Source organism: Mastomys coucha, unplaced genomic scaffold (assembly GCF_008632895.1).
Source record: "Mastomys coucha isolate ucsf_1 unplaced genomic scaffold, UCSF_Mcou_1 pScaffold16, whole genome shotgun sequence".
Lineage (NCBI taxonomy): Eukaryota > Metazoa > Chordata > Mammalia > Rodentia > Muridae > Mastomys > Mastomys coucha.
Window position 1 is genome coordinate 43,705,157 of NW_022196898.1, and position 13,852 is coordinate 43,719,008.

At 47.3% G+C, this 13,852-nt stretch overlaps 1 long non-coding RNA gene across 1 annotated transcript; it reads left to right on the top strand.

The window, feature by feature from the left end:
* The first annotated feature begins 11,998 nt into the window (after nucleotides 1-11,998).
* On the top strand, nucleotides 11,999-13,276 carry LOC116093438. The gene is made up of 2 exons (XR_004119714.1): nucleotides 11,999-12,557; nucleotides 12,880-13,276. It is a non-coding gene; the product is annotated as an uncharacterized LOC116093438 (long non-coding RNA).
* The last annotated feature ends 576 nt before the right edge of the window (nucleotides 13,277-13,852 follow it).

The window sequence follows — 13,852 nt, forward strand, 5'->3', positions numbered from 1 at the left end:
CAGAGAGAGAGAGAGAGAGACAGAGAGAGGGGGGGAGAGAGAGACAGAGAGAGGAAGAGAGAGAGAGAAGGAGAGAGACAGAGACAGAGAGAGACAGAGACAGAGAGAGAGACAGACAGAGAGAGAGCGAGAGAGAGAGACAGAGAGAGAGAGTGAGAGAGAGAGAGAGAGACAGAGAGCAAGAGAGAGAGAGAGAGAGAGAGAGAGAGAGAGAGAGAGAGAGAGCGCCCTGGGCCTGGCTTGAGCTTCTGAGACCATGCCCACTCCTAGTAACGTACTTCCTCTACGAAAGCCATACCTATTCCTACAAGGACACTTCTCATAGTGCCATTCCCTATAGACCTGTGAGGACATTTTCGTTCAAAGTACCACAGACACATCATGCTAGAGAGACTACTCTTTTCCTAATTACAATGGAAGCCACCACTGCTAGGTATTTAGGGTGGGAGAAGCAAAGTCCATATGTTCCGAGGTTTCTCATTTTGGGCTGTGTGTGTGTGTGTGTGTGTGTGTGTGTGTGTGTGTGTATGAGAGCATGTGCTCATGCACAGGCTTGTGTGGGGCCCACAGAGGCCAGGAAGAGCATTGGATCCCTTGGAACTGGAGTTACAGGGGTTTGTGAACAGGTCAGTGTGGGTGCTGGGTTCTGAACTTTGGTCCCCTGATAAAGCAGAAGGATGCTCTTAACAGCTTCGCCATCTCTCCAGCCCCAGGCTTTGAGCTTACTGAACAAGCATGTTAGGTTATTTCACCTTTGCAGATGAACCCAGCTTGCTATTGCATTGACTTGTCCCCAGGGTTGGGGACCCCTGCTCTAAAGAGCACAAGTTACTTCTGCTAACTCTGCTGGTCTTTGACTTGGTCCCTTCCCACTTCCATGTCCTGCACTTTCTTTTCCTCACAGGACTTCTGAGAACAACAATGACACCTAACAAATGGGGAGGTGCTTTCCTTTTAACCAAAAGGATACTTGTTCCAACAGAAGGCTTGTTACACCAGAGAGGTAGGCCTGGGTGAGGGTGGAGGTGGGGTGGGGCTTATCTTTGGACTCCCTGTGCATTTATTTTGGTAATTGCACTTAGGCTGATGGATGATGATGATGACAATGAAGACAAGGGCACCCCACCCCCTGCCCTAGCCCCACATACTGACGGCAAGTCCCATGAAAGAGAGTGGAGAGGGAGGATGAGACTCCAGGGACTTACAAATCCTTGTAAAGCAGGTGGACTTTAATTTATAGGCTGTAGGGAACATGGGTATTGTATTTAAAAATTGCTATCAACCTCATTGGACTGTGGAAATGGATTTGGGGAGAGGATAAAAAGAAACAGGAGAATTGGTAGGTCTCAGCAGAAGATGGCTGCAGGCGCTGAGGAGAGACAGGATCATAGCTTGAACTAGAAGCCCTAAGGAGTGACTTTGACATTCAAGAACAGAAACTCAAAACCTTCAAACAACTGTGGGAGTCAAGGCATGACTTGTGAACTAGTGTGACTGGAAGCATGTTTTTTGTTAGTGTCAAACCCAAACTACTGAGAATAAGAAACATCTGGAATTAAAAAAAGAAAAGGTTATTGAGCTATTACAAATGAAGCCAGAAATGGTCATTCTGAGACGGATTCCCACAGCAAGGCTAGGGGGCAGCTGGAAGTCCAAGTATGGTCAAATGGAAAGTTTAAGAGAAAGAAATATACACTGTTTACATCAAATCCTATTTCTTTTTGGCCAGTACTGAAGATCAACTCAGGTCTTGTGTATCCTGGGCAAGCAAAATGCCACCCAAGGTCGAGCCGGATCCCCAAATCTTTCTACTTTTTGAGTCAGAACTTTACTAAATTGCCCAGGTTGGGTTTGAACTTGCCATCTTCTTGCCTTCAGGGTAGGAGGGATTACAGACCTGTGACACAAGGACCTCCTACTTGCATGTTCGTTTGTTTGTTTTTCCTACTTTTTTGAGGCAAGGTGAACTTTGAAGATGACCTTAAACTCTCTGATCTTCCTGCATCCATATCCTGAATGCTAGGATTATACACGTTCCATTTTGCCTGATGTATGCAGTGCTAAGGATTAGACCCAGGGTGTAGTGCATGCTGAGCAAGCACTCTTCCTGAGCTGTACCCTTAGCCCTTGGCTTTTTGTTTTTTTGGACAGGGTCTCTGTGTAGTAGCCTTGGCTGTCCTAAAACTCACTCTGTAGACCAGGCTGACCTCAAACTCAGAGATTCACTGGCCTCTGCCTCCCGAGTTAAATTAAAGGGAATTAAAGGGGTGCTCTACCATCACCCTGCTAGATTATTATTTTTATGTGTTAAGTTTTTTAAAACAAATGCTTGGTGTCCATGGAGGCCAGTAGAGGGCATCAGATCCCCTGGAACTGGAGTTATAGCCAGTTGTGACTCAACATGTGGGTGCTGAGAACTGAACCTGGGTTCTCTGCAAGACCAACAAGTTCTCTTAACTGCTGACACATCTCTCCAGCCCCTCAGCCCCACTTTTGAGACTGACATGGACCTGGACCAGGAGCTCATGAATTTGCATTGGCTGGCCCTCAAACGCCAGAGATCTGCCTGTGTCTGCCTAGTCCTGGGATTACAGACATGCACAGGTGAGCCTAGAGTTTTACCTGGGTTCTGAGGATCCAAACTAGAGTCCACACGCTTGGATAGAAGGCATTTTACTAACTGAGGCATCTCCGTAGCCCCTTTTCAGTGTTTTTATTTTGAGACATGGTCTCATCACGTTGCCTAGACTAGTTTTAACTTAATTTCTTCCTGCCTCAGCCTCCCAAGTAGTTTGTATTACAGGCCTATCCTTCCAGGCCTGGCTATCATAATTTATTTAAATTGGTCTCCAGATTGATGAACAATGGGGGATGTTTCTAACTTTTAGCATTTAAAAAATATTTTTTAAAGATTTATTTATTATTATACATAAGTACACTGTAGCTGTCTTCAGACACACCAGAAGAAGGCGTCAGATCTCATTATGGATGGTTGTGAGCCACCATGTGGTTGCTGGGATTTGAACTCAGGACCTTTGGAAGAGCAGTCAGTGCTCTTGAACCACTGAGCCATCTCACCAGCCCTTGAAAATATTTTAAAGAGAGAAAAGACACCGATTAAAGAAGGGAGAACTCTAGGCAGTGAGGAGTGTGTATACACAGAGCCCCCTGGCATTTCTGCACTGAGGATCCTCTCTCCACGTGCCCAAGTTACAGAGTGAACATTTTATGGGGAGCGGGTGGGGGCGTGCATGCAAACCTTTGAGTCTATGTGTAGAGCTGAGGTGTGACTTAGGATCTGTGCATTTCTCCCAGGGATAGATTGAAGCGGGCCATGTCAGCCACCCCATCAATTGAAGACTGCCTAGGAAAGGAAGCTGTCTAGATGGGAAGACCACACAGCCCTCGGCAGAAATGCATTCTTTCTTATGTCTGGGCATCACTGTGTTGGATCCAAAGTTGACCTGTTATCTCTCTTTCCGTGGGCAGTCTGGCCATAAAAAGAAACATGAACTATGGGGCTGGAGAAATAGATCAGCACTGGCTGCTCTTCCAAAGGACCTAGGTTCAAATCCCAGCACCCACATGGTAGCTCCTGACTGTCTATAGTTCCATTTTCAGGGATTTGAACCACTCACACAAACATATATGAAGACAGAACACAACATCGATGTAAATAAAATAAGAAAATGAAGTATTTTAAAAACATATATACAAAATAGATTTACTTAAGGGACAGATGAGAACACATGCCCTTTGTTTGAGGACATCTTTTAATTTATGTACGTCATGTCCTCTCCCTGCTGATGACACAAGAATTGGTTTTAGATGCAGCCAGTTAGCAGTTGAGTAATACTGGGTGCCAACACCAGGTAATTCCCAGTTGGCTCAAGTGTTAGAGAGACTTAATGAGCCAATGGATGGGAAAAGACCTGTTTCATTTTACTTTTTTGGAAAGCCTTGCCGGAATGGAATTTAGAAAGACAAGTGCTATTGAACCAAAGACGGTAGGTAGATGCAAACATATCCTATTTATTCCCTGAGTGTGGCTCCATCGTCAGCCTTTCACTGAATATCCTTGAAAAGGGTCATCCTTTAGGGAATTCACATCATTATTTCTGTTTTTGAAAAAATGGTATGTGTACACATGTATTTGGAAGCCAGAGGTCAACGCTGGTCACCTGAAAATGCTGCTGTTTTTCAGTTGCTGTCCACCTTGCCAAGTGAGATGGGGAGCTTCATTGGCCTAGAGCTTGCAGAATGGGCTAGGCCAGGCTGGCCAGTGAGCTCCCGGGCATCCACCCACTTAATCAGTTTCTGCCTCCCCAGTATGTCAAGCATTTAACAACTGACCTGTCTCCTTTACCCCAGACGTCTGTATATTATACGGCTCTTCATGGTTGGCAAACAGACCTTAACAAGAGCCATATCTAATTGGACCTCCTAGCAAACCTTCAAGAAGGCTCATTTTATTCTCATATAAGACAACTGAAACCAGTATAAGGGACCAAGTTCAAACGTTAAGTAGCAGAGGCCACAGATTGGTCATGTCTAGTCCCTAGATGCCCCCACTGATAAGGTCACGTTCCCAATAACTGGAACTATAGTAATAGGCTGAGAACACATTGATGTCACATAAACTCCCACATCTTATGTCTTCGTTCCCAGTAGAGCCTGTACCATAGGGCTGACTGAGGGCTGTAGCCACTGCCCAGCTTCAAGAGTGCACATTCAATGCACAGCCCTGGAGAAGACCAAAACTCAAAGTCTGGTTTGGTGAATGCCTATTGCTTTTGCACCATTATAAAGCTGAAAAAAATGTAAGCCCGGCTGTTGTATTTGATAAGCCAGGCTGTTGGGGCCACTGCTCTTCAGGACTACCAAGGCAAGACATGCCCTCTCTGCCCTCAGTCTGCCCTGGCTTGGAATTCCAAATCTGTTCTCCAGTCATCCTTTAAGATGCACACCATCTCTGAGAAGCTCACATGTGCCTGTCGCCACAAATGAGGCAGAGCAGGGAGAGTCACGAGCCAGGAGCTTAAGACCCGCCTTGGGGTAGGAGGGGGCATACAGCATTTGCAAGACAGTAGCTGTATGAGGCAAGGGAAGTAGACATAACTAATTCCTTTTTTTTTTTTTAAATGAGGAAGTAGATTTAGGAATTGAGAACTGTCCAATGTCAAACAACCACTAGACAGCAGCCCAACGGGAGCACAGCCTTCCAGACAGCGGAGCATCTGCTAATACACTTGATCATTTTAATGTGCTGTATTATTCTTCTTTTTAAGGAGTCAGGATGGTTAACTCCTTGTAGGCCCTCATTGAGCCCATTTCCTGAGCACCTGTCTGAGGTGCTCTCTGTCTAGTTGGGAGAAAGGAAATAGACAAACATTAACACTCAAAGGCCTTTCCATTCAGAAACAGGTTTTCCCCTTCTGTGTATGTGGTACTGGGGATGGAGCCAGGGTTCTGTGTATGCTAGCCACTGACATGTATCCCCTCATGTTTCTTAAGTTGATTTTGAGACAGTTTATCATTATGTTGCCCAGGCTGACCTCAAACTTGAGCTTCTTCTGCCTTGTTCAGCTTCCTAATTAGCTGGGATTATAAAGTACATGGCTGGGCTTAGCTTTTAATAAAAAAAAAAAATCACATTTATTTATTTATTTATTTGTGTGTGTGTGTGTGCTCACAAGTGTGTATGGAGGTGGTGTGTGATGGTTATGAGGAGGTCAGAGGACATTGATCTAAAGTTGGTTCTCTCCCTCCACCATTTTGGTAGCATCTCTCTGGTCCCTAATACCATGCTTTGGTGGCAGCGTGATGGCAATGCTTTCTCCAAAGTTACTGACCACACTAAGTTCCATAAGAAGTGAGGGAGAGAAGCTGTGCACGCCTATTCACACACACTAGTGTGTAATACGCCCCCTCCCAGTGGAGAGCATCCCTGCTCCACATTTTAACAAATAACTGGCATTTTCTTGGCATGTTATTCTGCAGGAAATTACAGGCTGGCATGTTGTAGTTCCTCCTCAGAGAATGCCATGCAGATTACAGTGGTAAGCTACGCCGATGGCACTGCCCAGCACCCCAATGGCTTTTTCCTTACCAGATACATTTACTAAAGCTTACTTCAGTATCATGTGGGAAAAAAAGGAATTCATAGTGATTTACTTAAACAGCTCTTCTCCACCCTCAGGCCTGAAACCCCGGGCTCTGCACATGCTAGCTGTAGCTCTTCCACTGAGCTCTAGGCCCAGCCTAACCGTAAACTAAAAGTCAAATTATTTTGCCGTGGTCTTAATGTAGTCCTGGCTGGTCTGCAATTCACTGTGTAGATTGGCTCAGAGCTCACGGAGACCCCCTGCCTCTGGGGTTCAGTACACTCTGTTTGATAGTAAAGGCATTTGCTGTCCCTGCAGTCTGTCCCAGCTGTTTATTGGTCTCTTTATCCTCGTGGTTCTGCACAGCAACATGAAACTTAAAGCAGATGCTAAAAGAGAAATGGGGTAAACCGATCAAAAATTAAACAGGGCATTGTGTAAAAGACATTCGATTTAGAATTTTACAACAACAGTAAGATACCCCTTTTAAATGAGGGCGTAGTTTTCACCATTGAAAAGTCTGGCCTTGTTCTCCATCTATTGGGAGTGTATCCTCCAGGAACCAGAACCTTTCTGGGAGTCAGGCACCTGGCCTGGAAACCTGAGGTTGATCCAACATGAGAACTCTCCTAGCATGTGCAAGATTCTGGATTTGATCTCCAGTCCTGAAAAAAAAATGTATATTCTATTTTTAAGTGAGGTAACAAACAAACAAACAAACAACTCCCCAAATTTATCATCTCAACTGTTCATGGTTCTGTGGTATCGCTTCTATTTATAACTTTGTGCAGCAGAACCCCAGGACTTTTTCACTTGGCAATAGTGAAATTAAACCCGTTAATAAGCAATTCCATGCAACTACAGTTCTATTTTCTGCCCTCGAAATATGGCTGCTCTAGATACCTCATGGAAGTGGAATTGTGAGTATCTGTCTATTCGTGACTTCTATATCTCACTTAATGATAGTTCAGACATGCTGTAGCGCGTGGCAGGATTTCTCCCTCAAGTATCCATATCACATTCTGTGTGGGTGTACATGTATGTGTGGACACACATGTTCGCCCATGTGGGTGGAGGCCAGAGGTCAATCTTGGGTGTTTTTCCTCATCAGCATCCACCTTGTGTTTTAAGACAGGGATCCCCAGCAAGGCTGGCTGGCAATATCTGCCTTCTTGGGGCTGAGATTACAAGCATAAGACACTAAGCCTGCATTTTACATGGGTTCTGGGGACTGAACCCAGGTCCCCAGGCTTCAATGCAAGTACTTTACCAAATGAGCCATCTCCTAGCCTTGTCACACAGAATTTTACTCATCTGCTCATCTCTGATCATTGGAATAACCCCCCTTTCACCCCACCCTTTCTTCTTGGTTTTTCGAGAAAGGGTTTCTCTGTGTCCTGGAACTCGCTCTGTAGACCAGGCTGGGTTCAAACTTAGAGATCCGCCTGCCTTTGCCTTCTCAGTGCTGGGATTAAAGGCATGCCCCACCACTGCCTGGCTGATTCTTCTTTTAAAAATTATTTGAGTGGGTACTTTGTCTGCATGTATGCATGTTCACTACTTATGTGTCTACTCTCTGAGGGCATCAGATCATCTTGACTGGAGTTACAGATAGTCGTGAGCTGTCATATGGGTGCTAAGAACCCTGGTCCTCCAGAAGAGCAGCCAGTACTCTGAACCATTGAACCATGTCCCCAGCCCCGGGCGATTCTCTTTTTAATTTTCAAGAGACTATCACACACTTTTCTTCCTTGTTACCAACAATTTGCAAGGGTCCAGTTTCTTGAGAATTTGTGGCTTCTTATGGTGGTAGCTATGAGCATCCTCTGTGTGCCTGCTTGTGCTTGGGTTGATTACACACACTCAGCCTGTGCTCTCATTTGTTTGTCCCTGGGGATATCATGTGCCATTAGTCAGCCCAACTCTGCCTATGAGTCAAGCCCTTGGCTAGTCCTTTAACTTTTCTGGCCATTAAAATAATTGTGATGCCCTGGCTGGTCTTGTAGCTCCTGGTCCCTAATGGAGCGGGGAGTGCGGAGTCAATAGTCTTTATCAATAATCCTGTTACTACCTGTGTCTCTGGACTGCAGATATCACCATGAGTTTAGTGATGCTGGTGACCCTCACCAGCATGGTTCTCCCTGCTGTGGTAGAGTGCATGGTGTGTGTGTCTTCTATGAATCATAATCCATGGTTAGCACCCCACCCCGCCCCCTTAAGAGTCTCACGTACCCAGGCCAGCCACAAATTCCATAAGTAGCTGAGGATGACCTTGAACTTCTGACCCTCCCGCTTCTACTATTTGAGTGCTAGGATTACAATACAGGCTTGTACCGCCATGCTGATTTTATGTGATGCTAGAGATGGAACCGAAGGTCTTATCCATGTTAGGCAAGTGTTCTATCAACTAAGGGTTCAGAAAATACCGGAAGTTAGAAATCTTCAGAGGCCAATATGGTGGCATATACTTGTAATTCCAGCCATTTAAGGGGTGAAGCAGGAAGATCAGACCTGGACAAGTTATTGAGACATTGCCTTAAAATGGGAAAATTAGTTCTCAGTTACAAATCAGACTCAGCTACCACTCAAGATAACACAGATGGCTTTCCTGATCCTGGCACAGAAGGGCTTCTTCAGATCGGCCCCATCTTGTCCCCTGACTGCTAGGGTAACAACTAGGGTTAAGCCACAGCATACCTCAGCAGGGAGGCCAGAAGGGACTAGTTAATACACAGCGTGTTCATTCCATCAGGAGCCAGGGAGGGCCCCAAATCATCTAGATTTCTATGATATTGGGCTAGAAGACCTCGTGAGGCAGCCCTGTGCTGGGATTCCAGATTCACACATCAGTAAGGACAGCCAGAGGTGCTTTATTATGATGGGAGCATTACAGAGCATCTAGGATCCTGAGAAAGGGATGGCCTGCACTAGCAAAGTCAAATGTCTGACCAGCAGCGCAGGGAGGGAGGATTCAAGGCTTAGAGAAGTAGGCTCTGGGAGTGTAGCTCACAGGTTGAGAGCTTGCCAAGAATGAGAGAGGCCTTGGGTTCAATCCTCAGGACTACAAAATAATGAAATAAAACAAAATCCAGGCGCCTCAACCAACCGAAGTGCCATATGCACCACTTTCGTGTGGAGTTCCGGTAGAGGCCTGACTGTGCCCTGACAGGCCTCCTTTACTTTGAACTCCGCCTCCTGCCTGAGTGACAGACAGGTCAGCTCCTCTGAGCTGGTCTTCCATCATTTCTCCTGATCACTTCTCTTTGTGAGTCACCGCAGAGGCCACTGACCGCCACGCTTTCGTTATTTGTTAGCTGCTTTCCTGTCAGGCTCAGACACTGAGGCAAGTCTGTACCATCAGCTACTCCATTGTCCTGGTGGGCACTGCTCCTGGCCAGGTGGTCCCCTCCAGCAGCTCACTCTTTTTAACTACCACCAGGGAATGCTGGGAATGCCTTCTCCACTGGACCTTCCCAGTGCTCTCTTTCTTGAGTTTCCCTTCAAATTTGCTTATAAACTCAAAGGTTGCCTTTACCATTCTTGATATCTTACCAACACACAGTAGGAGAGCCTATTGGTGTTTGCAATTTCCACTCAGTAGGCTCCTCCAGTCTATTGGGTCTATTTGCTGTCTGCTGAGTATCACAGACAACAGTTTTATCCATCATTCTACCCTTATGTGCCATGGGAACCTCTCTCCAGTCTCCAATATATTTCCTCCCTGCCTGCCCCAGCCTTACTAAGTGTCCTCATGGCCCTTCTCGCTTGCGTCTGCAGCTGGTCACAATGGCAACCACTCCTGTTTTAGGTTTTAATGATGGCAACCTTTTACTTCCCCAAACCAGTTTCTTGTTTTGCTGTGCATTGCGGATCTTGGTGCTCCGGGAACAAGCACTGTTAATTCCTCAGATCTTGTCCTGGAACTCACGCTGTAGACCAGGGTGGCCTTGAACTCGCAGAGACCTGCCTGCCTCTGCTTCTTGACTGCTGGATCTAAAGGTGTGTGCCACCACTGCCAGCTTCTTCCATCTTTTGGGCTTCAGAGGGCCATTGGCCTCTGGCTTGGCTGTTTTGCCTTCCGTTGTCAGGTTTGGATGAAGCTGTGGGGGTTCAGGGTCTCTTCTATAACATGGTCTCTCACTTAGGATGCTAGTTGAGGCTCCTTACATGCAGCTGAATTTTAAGAGAGAGCCGAAACTGTAAGATCCCTTATGGGGACCTTACTAAGTAAGGTCTGGAACTTCCACGGATAAACTCACATCAGCCCTGCCTTGAAAATGGGAAGAGCATCAAATCCACCCCGCTCAGACGAGATCCATCAAGAGCCTTCGTCAATAGCCTATTGATAAATGGAACGGCAGTTTAAGACTCCTGTTGGTCATCCAGGTAGAGATGCCGACAGGTGCTTGGGTACGAGGAGAGTGAATTCCCTATCTCTGTATCAGGACTGTGCAGGCTGCATGCATGGCATTGCAGAGTTCTGCCCTTTGCCACCTCAGCTGGTGGAAGCCGGAAAGAGACCAAGCCCACGTGTGCATCCGCACATAGGATCCTCTAGTCCTTTCTGTCTGTTTCCCACCTCCACAGACGCTCAGCCTAGCATGGGAGAGGAGAGTCCTTCCATTACTCTGTCTTGCCACCTGAAGGATTTGAGGCGGAAAGGGCTTTTGAGACTATTTTTAATTATGTCTTTTGGTGCGTCTGTGCATGGATATGTGCACATGAGTGCAGGTGCCGATGGAGGCCAGAAGAGAGCGCCAAATCTCCTGGAGCTGTAGTTAGAGATGCTTGTGCACTGCCTGGATGGGGGTGCTGGGAACTGAACTCAGGTCCTCTGCAAGAGCTGTAGGTGTTCTTTACCACTGAGCCATCTCTCCAGCACTTAGGAGGAAGAACTTTTTGTTTTCAGAGTTTTAATATCTTGAAGAATGAAAAGCAAGAATGAGATTAAATAGAGTAATTCTGAGAGAAAGGAGTGACTTCTGAATTCCTTCAAGCCAGCAGGGAGGATGGGAACTGAGGCTGAGGGAGCAGCGGCCACCACTGAGGCCGTGCCACAGACCCAGGTTCTGGGGCTACTTTTCTGAGTCCCTCTTCTTCATAAAGCTGCACCAACCCTTGTGCTGATGGCATTGGGGAAGCTAGGGATCTGCAATCTTCTAGTTCAGGCATAGCTCGAAAGTGCCATCCTCCTGCCTCAGCCTTCTAATTCATCACCATGCCTGGCTGGGAACCTAAATTCTCCAACTGCTCCTCCACCTAAATGTTCTTCCCACACTGGTTAACTCTCCAAAATCCCATTTTTAACCGGGTCCTACTAATTTTTACATTCTTTTCATCCTTCCTTCAACCAGGGAGTTACGGTGTGTTTGGACTAGGGCATACACATGACTTCCTGACCCCAGCCCCTGTTTCCCAAGAGGAACTGGACTGCACTAATTGACCTCGAGGGTCTCAGCTGTGCTAAGTTGGGTGTTTGTTAGATCTCGTTAGAGTTGTAATTAGTGCAGGGAATCTAGGTCAGAGGCAACCAGTTGGAGTGATGGTCTCCTGGGGCATGAATAAAGGTGGGAAGGAGCAGACACATTCCTCATTTTTTTTGTGGGTGGGGTGAACAGGGGACAGTGGGGCTCATGGTGTACACAGAGAGACACAGGGTCATATGCAGAAAAACACTCAACCCTGCGTGTGTGTGTGTGTGTGTGTGTGTGTGTGTGTGTGTGTGTGTGTGCTCGCTCCCGCTTTTACTCGGGTTTCCTTCCAACCTCTCCATATATGGTGAGGCTCTAGAGCAGGCTGGGGATTGGCTGCTGTTGTTGGGAGACTGGGAGGTAGGAGAAAAGCAGAAAAGGAAACCCAGGGTAGGGAGGGAGTCGAGAGAGTGATAGCCAGGCTTCAAGGGCTGCAGAAGGGCTGCTTGCCTGCAAGGCTTAGAGAGTTACTTCTGGGATGGGTTTCTAGGGAGAAGTGGGGCACAGCTCCTGTTGGCAGGGGGCTTAGGGCAGTGGGTGGGGATGGGACCCAGGCTACAGCCCTAGGATCACCACCCTAGGTTTACCAGTTTGTTTAGGGCTGGAACAGGGAGGGAGGGGCAGAGAAACTTGTGCTCTCTCCCTCCCCTGTCTTCACCCTAGACAACTTCCAGCTATGCTGTGGAAATCATATGCAAATTAACTCATTAGCTTGCCAGGCCAGTGCCTCAGACATCTTCCTAATGGAGGGAGCTGTAGACCATACTTTCACAGCTCCCTCAAACCCTCCTGAACAACTTACCTCAGAGAGAAACAGGCAGAGCGGAGGGGCTGTCCCTGAAATAGGAGTTAAGCATCCTGTGCTTAAATTTACCTATCTCTACTCATCACCCCCGGTTCAACTCCGTGTCCTGGACTTCCCCTCTGCCCATCCTGGGGCCTCCCAGAGGAGTTTCTCTCTCCTGTTCATTTGAGTGAGAAGGTATGGCCAGGCTGTCCCGAAGAAGGGTGAACATCCTGAAAGTGTCTGTCAGCAGCTTCGCAGCAGAAAGCCACCCCAAGCGCAACCATGGGGCCTAAGAGTGTGGAGTGGTAGAGAACAGGGGCCAGGAGGAAGCTAGAATGGCTTGCTGTGATCCTGTCATGGTGGCTAGGTTCAAAACATTTTTATATGACCAAAAATCTTGCTGGCAGCCGCCCACCACCAGCGTAGAATTTAGGTTCCTTTTCTGGTGTGAAGCATGGCTTTGTGTGAGGCTCCCAAATGGTTGCAGACCGGGAATCACGCTTTTCTCTCTTTGCAGCTGTCTTCAGCACTATGCCTGGAGGTACCTCGAATGCCCTCCTCAGAAGAGAGGGATGGGCATGGCTTGTGGCCCATTCAAGGATGTGAAGTAGAGTGGCAGCAATCGATTGATCGGTCGATCGGCCCTGTGGCCTGTGCCTCCTTCAAGCCGTACTCTGGCCTCCTGAGTTTGCTGTTCACTATTCAATTGAGCCAAAGTAGACCCAGCAGCCTTTGAAGCCACTGTGGACAGAGAAGCATAGACCGCGGGCTGCGCTTTACAGTCAACAACTCGTTTACTGAGGAGAACACAAAACTCTTATCAAGCCTGTTTTGCCCAGGGCCTCTTAAACAAAAAGTAAGAGTTGGAACTTGAACCCTGATCCCTGTGGTTTCAAAGCCAAGCGCATTTACATCACTCACAGAGGGGTATGCTGGGACACCTGCCTGAGAACTGGGGCTGCTGGTGGAGGGGCCCAGCATCAGCTTTTCTTGGTCTCTAGTGAGCCCTAGAGACCTTTGCTCACCTGTCGTGTTCCTCCAATGTCTGCCATGTGTGTGTGTGTGTGTGTGTGTGTGTGCACGTTCCTACCCTGGAGATGACTGGCATGTTAGGACACATATGTCATTATTGTTTTGTCTTTTTCTTCATTTTGTGGGGGCGACAAGGAAGAGAAAATAGAAAATGCGGATCAAACAAGAAGATGGGAAGCAGAAAGTGTGTAATTTTAACCCATCAGTATCTGCGGCAATGGGTGGCTCTGAAGACCGGGGCTAGAGTTCTGGAAAGTGGAGCTTGTGAGGGGGACAGCAAACCTGGTTCCCTCACTTTGTCACGAGAGCCTGGGGACCGCAGTAAGGTGGTACTTTGTGTACTTTCCATGGTTCAAGCACAGAACTTGTGTCTAGATAGCTACAGGCTAGATCTGGGGAAAACTTTGGTGACAGTGAGAGGCAGGGACTATGACAAGTGTCCCCTCTGCTGGCAGGCT